Here is a 9,029-nt window from a genome sequence, read left to right as displayed (position 1 = left end):
TTAATCGAAACATTATAGCAGTTCCGCGTAAAGTATTGCACAGAAAAATGTCGCTGTCTGCTAAAAGAAAATATAATGGAGAGAAATGGAAGTGCCAGATGAACACAAAACTTTCAACCTCTTTGAGTAGCTTTTTTTAACCCATTGGAAACGATTGGTGAGTAGATCTGTACACGTACAAACGCTGTTTATTTTTATGCCTATTTCTGACTAGAAACAGAACCTTTTTGCCAGAGCATCTAGTAACCTCTATAGAGACAACGTTTCAGGATTTGCTTCCCATTGAGAACGAAATTTTAGCACTCCACGAAAACAGGGATTTTGGTGCTGGTGATGGGGAAGGGGAGTAGTTAAAATTTGAATTAATTGTACCCCATACTCACAAATGAATGTTTGATATAAGAACGTAGGCTTACGCGGCCGGTGGCATAGTGATTAAAATTCTTCGCGTTATTATGCAGGGCAACGGCCTTGCCGCAATGGATACACCGGTTCCCGTCAGATCACCGAAGTTAAGCGCTGTCGGGTGTGGCCGGCACGTGGATGGGTGACCGTCCGGACTGCCATGCGCTGTTGCCATTTTTCGGGGTGCACTTAGCCTCGTGATGCCAACTGAGGAGCTACTCGACCGAATAGTAGCGGCTTCGATCAAAGAAAACCATCATAACGACCGGGAGTGTGGTGTGCTGACCACACGCCCCTCCTATCCGCATCCTCAGCTGAGGATGACGCGGCGGTCGGATGGTCCCGATGGGCCACTTGTGGCCTGAAGACGGAGTGCGTTATTATGCAGCGTCATTGCTAAACACTAACAACAATAATAAACTAAAACCGACGTTTCGGCAGAATCGCAACGGCGTTCCTCAGGGAACGACTGGTTTTACGTGGGGATAGGCGCTTCTATTTATTACAGACTATCGATGTGTGACGTCACTGTTGTAAAACTTTTAATTGGCCCTCTAATATGATCGGGTAGTCATGACGTAAGGGAAGATGGAAGGAAAGAAGCCATTCGTGGATGTCCATGTCGTCAACGATTGGTAGCTGTCCGCCAATCAGCGTTCGGCTTCTGGTCGGCAAGTTTTCCTCCTGGTGTGCACGGAAGTGGACTGACAGTTGCTCCACAGCTGTTTGTGCAGGTACGTCCGTGTCTCGTGTAGCTTCTGCCCCACGACCTGCGGGTATTTCAGGCACTTTGTAAGTGTTGGCAAACTTGCATCAAGTGTGGGAGAGGTTATATATAAATATAGGCCTATCCAAGTTTTTACATTATGTGAACTAACAACAATATTTTAAAAAAATATGCATTTGACTTACCTTTGTACATTCTTGTTCCATTTTCACGTTCTATTTGCGCCACGTCAAATGCTATACATTTTGGCTACGTCTTACCTCAAATTTTTTTGTACTGCCTCCATGCGGCATTTCGCGGATGATGCTGTAGTATACAGAGAAGTTGCAGCATCAGAAAATTGTAGCGAAATGCAGGAAGATCTGCAGCGGATAGGCACTTGGTGCAGGGAGTGGCAACTGACCCTTAACATAGACAAATGTAATGTATTGCGAATACATAGAAAGAACGATCCTTTATTGTATGATTATATGATAGCGGAACAAACAATGGTAGCAGTTACTTCTGTAAAATATCTGGGAGTATGCGTGCGAAGTGGAATGATCGTATAAAATTAATTGTTGGTAAGGCGGGTACCAGGTTGAGATTCATTGGAAGAGTCCTTAGAAAATGTAGTCCATCAACAAAGGTGATGGCTTACAAAACCCTCGTTCGACCTATACTTGAGTATTGCTCATCAATGTGGGATCCGTACCAGATCGGGTTGACGGAGGAGATAGAGAATATCCAAAGAAGAGCGGCGCGTTTCGTCACAGGGTTATTTGGTAACCGTGATAGCGTTACGGAGATGTTTAACAAACTCAAGTGGCAGACTCTGCAAGAGAGGCGCTCTGTATCGCGGTGTAGCTTGCTCGCCAGGTTTCGAGAGGGTGCGTTTCTGTATGAGGTATCGAATATATTGCTTCCCCCTACTTATACCTCCCGAGGAGATCACGAATGTAAAATTAGAGAGATTAGAGCGCGCACAGAGGCTTTCAGACAGTCGTTCTTCCCGCGAACCGTACGCGACTGGAACAGGAAAGGGAGGTAATGACAGTGGCACGTAAAGTGCCCTCCGCCACAGACCGTTGGGTGGCTTGCGGAATATAAATGTAGATGTAGATGTAGATTGTAAAATAGTCATAAATTCATTGGAAATGTCCTTGCTGGTAAGAAATTGTTTTCTATACATCGTGCATGCGCTGTTTGTCATAAAAAGTAAACTCTCATTCCTATTTTAACTGGAGTGTAGAAAACCATTTGACAAATTCCTCAAGAATTACCACAAATACGAGTGCAGTTTGAAAGGATGTGCTCCGATCCAGCGCGGCGTAGAGCCGCAATCTCGTGCCGGGCCTGTGTGGGGCCGTATCAGCGGCAGTAAGCAGTAACCAGTGGCCGTCGGCCAGCGGCAGTAACAGTAACAGCGGTGCCGCACCTGGCGGGCCCATTACGGCCAATCACGGCGCCGCTGCCCCATCACGACCCACCACTGCCTCTACCACACCTGTGACAACCTGCTGCGGTCGCGCCGTGACACGACCAACGGGCGATTGCTCTCTCACTGTCACGCATACCTTCCAAAGTCTTTTCAAGTGCCCACCGCCTTTTTCGCGATTTCACCATCGGCAGCTATAAATGGGAGCCACAACACGCCAAGACAGGTCAGCGTTGAGATTGGACTGCACAGGGCTTTTGGGATCAAAATCTTCTTCATCAGGAAGCGGAGGACGCAAGGTACGCACTGTGTTCGAAATTAAATGACAAGCTCTCGAAGAACAACTCTCATTCCTATGTAAACTTTTATTAAAGGTTTTCTTATTACTGTTATAGTCTGCAGAGATTTGTGGTTCGAAACATGTTGCTTTATTAAATAATTTAGGCGAACAAAAAAAAACTGTGACTCGCTGAAAAAGCTTTTTGATCTATATTTAATTAGTGATTAGGGTTTTAGCTTTTTTTTTCGATTGTTAAATCGTGTTACAGGGTAATTAAGGACTGCGAAACGTTATAAAACTCGGTATAGTTAAACGGCTAAACATAATGTCGCCTGCCGATGTGGCCCTTTGGTTCTAGGAACCGCGCTGCCGCTACGGTCGCAGGTTCGAATCCTGCCTCGGGCATGGATGTGTGTGATGTCCTTAGGTTAGTTAGGTTGAAGTAGTTCTAAGTCTAGGGGACTGATGACCTCAGATGTTAAGTCCCATAGTGCTTAGAGCCTAAACATAATGTCACTATTGATACAGTACTTGAAACCAACCACTCAATTTTTTTTTAGCGTGGTGCCGGCAACTTAGTCTGGAAGACCCGCGACTGAGGTGTAACCGACTGCAATTGCTGAAGATGGCGGCGACCTAGGAAGAATATCTGTGCTAGAATTTGGTCATTGCCAATCGGTAGTGCGTGTGTAGCGAGCTTCCCACGGCCGGCTATCGTAAGACACCCGCAGTTTACAACAGCATTATGAAGTGGTGTGAGCCGTGCTCTCTGCCAACTAATCGTTTTCGTCAACTTCGCTATCTATCTGTGTTTGGTTTCCCGACATTGTCGCGGTTACCTCTTGGTTCTTCTTCTTCCTTCTACGTGTGGCAGCAGTGATGTGTATCGATATTTGCGCCGTGTACCGTCTTTGATTTGGTACATATACAGGGTTATTACAAATGGTTGAAGCGATTTCACAGCTCTACAGTAACTTTATTATTTGAGATATTTTCACAATGCTTTGCACACACATACAAAAACTCAAAAAGTTTTTTTAGGCATTCACAAATGTTCGATATGTGCCCCTTTAGTGATTCGGCAGACATCAAGCCGATAATCAAGTTCCTCCCACACTCGGCGCAGCATGTCCCCATCAATGAGTTCGAAAGCATCGTTGATGCGAGCTCGCAGTTCTGGCACGTTTATTGGTAGAGGAGGTTTAAACACTGAATCTTTCACATAACCTCACAGAAAGAAATCGCATGGGGTTAAGTCGGGAGAGCGTGGAGGCCATGACATGAATTGCTGATCATGATCTCCACCACGACCGATCCATCGGTTTTCCAATCTCCTGTTTAAGAAATGCCGAACATCATGATGGAAGTGCGGTGGAGCACCATCCTGTTGTAAGATGAAGTCGGCGCTGTCGGTCTCCAGTTGTGGCATGAGCCAATTTTCCAGCATGTCCAGATACACGTGTCCTGCAACGTTTTTTTCTCAGAAGAAAAAGGGGCCGTAAACTTTAAACCGTGAGATTGCACAAAACACGTTAACTTTTGGTGAATTGCGAATTTGCTGCATGAATGCATGAGGATTCTCTACGGCACAGATTAGCACATTGTGTCTGTTCACTTCACCATTAAGAAAAAATGTTGCTTCATCACTGAAAACAAGTTTCGCACTGAACGCATCCTCTTCCATGAGCTGTTGCAACCGCGCCTAAAATTCAAAGCGTTTGACTTTGTCATCGGGTGTCAGGGCTTGTAGCAATTGTTAACGGTAAGGCTTCTGCTTTAGCCTTTTCCGTAAGATTTTCCAAACCGTCGGCTGTGGTACGTTTAGCTCCCAGCTTGCTTTATTCGTCGACTTCCGCGGGCTACGCGTGAAACTAGCCCGCACGCGTTCAACGGTTTCTTCGCTCACTGCAGGCCGACCCGTTGATTTCCCCTTACAGAGGCATACAGAAGCTTTAAACTGCGCATACCATCGCCGAATGGAGTTAGCAGTTGGTGGATCTTTGTTGAACTTCGTCCTGAAGTGTCGTTGCACTGTTGTGACTGACTGATGTGAGTGCATTTCAAGCACGACATACGCTTTCTCGGCTCCTGTCGCCATTTTGTCTCACTGCGCTCTCGAGCGCTCTGGCGGCAGAAACCTGAAGTGCGGCTTCAGCCGAACAAAACTTTACGAGTTTTTCTACGTATCTGTAGTGCGTCGTGACCATATGTCAATGAATGGAGCTACAGTGAATTTATGAAATCGCTTCAATCATTTGTAATAGCCCTGTATTTGCGGCAGGGGGGTCTGGAGTCAGTCGGTCGGTTGTTGCGGACGAGGGAAGTTATCTCAGCGCGGTGCAGTCCACTGGCGTTGCTGGTAGCCCCTGCGCAGTGGCTCTGAGCACTATGGGGCTTCACATCTGAGATCATCAGTCCCCCAGAACTAACAACTGCTTAAACCTAACTAACCTAAGGACATCACACACAACCATTCCAGAGGCAGACCGAATAGAGCAGAAACGTTTATGATTGAAATGGCGTTACCTATGATTCAAATAAAAGTAGATTTTAATCATACTTCAAATCGACTCTACAAAATTGATGGGATAATTGTAACATAGCCTTCACACCTTATACTTCAACTACACGGAACAGTTTAAGTCTCAGATGCAAGAGCATAAGCAAAGAACTCTTCATAGCTTGCTGGACACGATAGCTTTTACGTGCAGTATATGAAAAACGAAAGACAGAAAATCAGTTCTTCCAATCCACATGTGGCATATAGCAAACCAGTGCTTGACAGTATTGGTTAAAAACAGTCTTGTTTGCAATTTTAGTTTTTTTTTATTTTCAAATACGTGTTTCGCCTTATTCACACATCTTCAGGTTGATCTTAATTTGGTATTTCTTAGAACGATCCTATAGACAATGTAGCCAAGGGCATCGTCGGATACATCAGTCAGAAGTGTAAAACTTCGGGTAATTTCGCAGTTAGCCCCTACTACGTTAGTAGGCAGTCGGGTATACAGTGGTCAGATGTAAATACGGAAGTTCTACTGAACGGGCCAACAAAACAACACGTCGTCACTATTCATGTCCTTCAGGAACAGATTTCTCGGACGCCAACAGAACACCGGCATGGACGTCCTTCCTACCGAATGTGGGCCCGCAAGAACTTGTCACACTAGTTGCCTTGCTCGACATAAATCGCGAACCCTCGCCTATGTGCGGGGCGAGGCAGAAAATTAGTATGATAATGAAAAGATACCGAATAATGTCCTCAACCATGTCGTATGTTATGGAGAAGGTGAGTCTCAAATTTTAACTGGCTCCCAGCTGGAGACGGTCGTTGCAACTCGTAAGACCTGTAGTGTCACGTGCTGCGTCTGTTACGTACGCCTCATGGCCCCGGACATGAACGTGGCCAGCAGCCCATTTACAATTAGCCGAACTTCTCCCATGGGTGAGTAGATCCTCGAAATGGCAACATTTTCACTGAAAAAAAGACATAAATATCCGTAACAAAGAGAAATACAAATGTTACTGGTGCTTGTTTCAGACACAGCAATGTAGGCTGCTCGTTTATGTGCCTGTCTAACCGCACCCTAGGAAAATACGAGATATTACAAAATTAACGGCCGAATTTTTCTGACAAGCAAGGAATGTAAATGTCATTTCTGGTCGTTTCACTCGCAGCAACTTCACCCTTGGTTTGTTAATTAGACGTACATGACAAAATCGGAGAAACTTATTCCTGAGTGACTATGATATTCTGTAAGGAAGGTCGCACCCTTTCATTTGACACATGGTGTCCACGTATTTTAATTTCTTCTGCTCCAAAGAGACACTTCCTCTTTCTGTAGTTGAGTAGTTTCTACGAAACGACTGAATATGATGCTCCAGGGTCCACAAGAGCTGGGGCTGATCGGCCATCCAAGAGGATATAGACGTAGTTTTCTATCATTTTTGTAGTGTCATAGGTCCTGCGTACTCCGACTCCCGATCACTGATGTTCGCCCTGGCGGTGCAACGTAACTCATCACATGACGACTGCCTACCATCCGAAAACCAATGGGCTTACTGAATGCCTTAATAAGACTTTGGACGACATACTATCAATGTTCGTCAATGTTGAGCAGAGCAACTGGGATGAGGTGCTACCTTTCGTGACGTTTGCCTACAACACCGCCAAACAAGATACCACTGGATTTACGTCATTTTTCCTGGTGCATGGGTGTGAAGCGACTACGCTGATGAACACTGGCCGGCCGATGTGGCCAAGCGGTTCTAGGCGCTACAGTCTGGAATCGCGCGACCGCTACGGTCGCAGGTTCGAATCCTGCCCCGGGCATGGATGTGTGTGATGTCCTTAGGTTCGTTACGTTTAAGTAGTACTAAGTTCTAGGGGACTGATGGCCTCAGCTGTTAAGTCCCATAGTACTCAGAGCCATTTGAACTATTTTTTTTGATGGACACTGTATTTCCGTTACATCCTGATGACGTGGACGACTACATCGGCCAGGTGTTAACCAGAGCTGAAGAAGCTCGGCAGTTGACTCCGCACGCTGCTGGCTCAAGGAAACGATTGCCGGAGGTATGACGCGAGCCACCGCCCTGTTGTCTACCAGCCTGGTGACCTCGTCTGGATCTTCACTCCTGTTCCGAAGGTTTGTCTGTCTGAGAAGCTCCTCATGCGCTACTTAGGACCTTATAAGGTTGTAAGACAGTTGTCTGATGTTACTTGTGAAGTTGAAGATTTCGACTCCGAAAGAAATCTACGAAAGATCAGAGATACAGTCCACGTCCTTCGAAAGCCCTATAAGGATCCTGAAACGCAGGGTAAATTCGAATCACCAGCAACAGCCAACAAGCGGAAAGGAGACGAAGAGAGTAGCGGCAAAGGAAGTTCTAACAAGGGAACCTCCCCATCGCACCCCCCTCAGATTTTGTTATAAGTTGGTACAGTGGATAGGCCTTGAAAAACTGAACACAGATCAATCGAGGAAACAGGAAGAAGTTGTGTGGAACTATGAAAAAATAAGTAAAATATACAATTTGAGCAGTCCATCATCAAGGATGACGCGCTCTCAGGAGCGCAGTGGTCCCGTGGTTAGCGTGAGCAGCTGCGGAATGAGAGGTCCTTGGTTCAAGTCCAGTGCCTCCAGTGAAAAGTTTAATATTTTATTTTCAGTTTATGTGACAAACTCTTATGTTTTCATCACTTTTTTGGGAGTGATTATCACATCCATAAGAAAACCTAAATCGGGCAAGGTAGAAGAATCTTTTTACCCATTTGCCAAGTGTACAAGTTAGGTGGGTCGACAACATATTCCTGTCATGTGACGCACATGCCTTCACCAGTGTCGTATAGAATATATCAGACGTGTTTTCCTGTGGAGGAATCGGTTGACCTATGATCTTGCGATCAAATGTTTTCGGTTCCCATTGGAGAGGCACGTCCTTTCGTCTACTAATCGCACAGTTTTGCGGTGCGGTCGCAAAACACAGACACTAAACTTATTACAGTGAACAGAGATTTCGATGAACGAACGGACAGTTCATAACTTTGCGAAAATAAGAAATTAAAATTTTAACTCGAAGGCGGACTTGAACCGTTGACCTTTCGTTCGGCAGCTGCTCACGCTAATCACGGGAGCACGGCGTTCTTGAACTCAATCTATCCTAGATGTTGCGTATCTTGCGCATAGACAACTCAGTTTGTATATTTTGCTTATTTTTTCATAGTTCCGTACAACTTCTTCCTGTTTTCTCGATTGATTTGTGTTCAGTTTTTCGAGGCCTATCCACTGTGCCAACTTATAACTAAATCTGAGGAGGGTGCGATGGGGAGGTTCCTTTGTAAGAAGATCACAGCTAGGGCGAACATTATTCATTGGGAGTCAGAGTACGCAGGACCAATGAATCGTTCCCGGACTAGGAGGACGTAACACTGAGACGCTGTTCTCTTAAGGAGGGAGCAATGACGCAGAAGAAGCTGAGCACCACAGTCAGTGTGGTGTACTGATGTTGGCACGGGAGCTCAGCGTGTTCGGTCAGAGGGTTGCTCGCCCTCTGTAATAAAAAACTGAGTAAAGGAATCAACGATCCACTTGAACGGATGTATTGTGACGTCCGCCCTGACCAAACGCAACGAACAATACCGAACAAAATGAAAAAAGAAAAAAAAAAGAAAGTGGTTGTGATACTAGACTGTCGCA

General features: G+C 45.6%; 1 pseudogene; it reads left to right on the top strand.

Annotated features, from left to right (window-relative positions):
- The first annotated feature begins 461 nt into the window (after positions 1-461).
- On the top strand, positions 462-579 carry LOC126177905 (5S ribosomal RNA; annotated as a pseudogene).
- The last annotated feature ends 8,450 nt before the right edge of the window (positions 580-9,029 follow it).

This window comes from Schistocerca cancellata, chromosome 3 (assembly GCF_023864275.1).
Source record: "Schistocerca cancellata isolate TAMUIC-IGC-003103 chromosome 3, iqSchCanc2.1, whole genome shotgun sequence".
Taxonomy (NCBI): Eukaryota; Metazoa; Arthropoda; class Insecta; order Orthoptera; family Acrididae; genus Schistocerca; species Schistocerca cancellata.
This window is presented reverse-complemented; position numbering and strand designations above follow the sequence as displayed.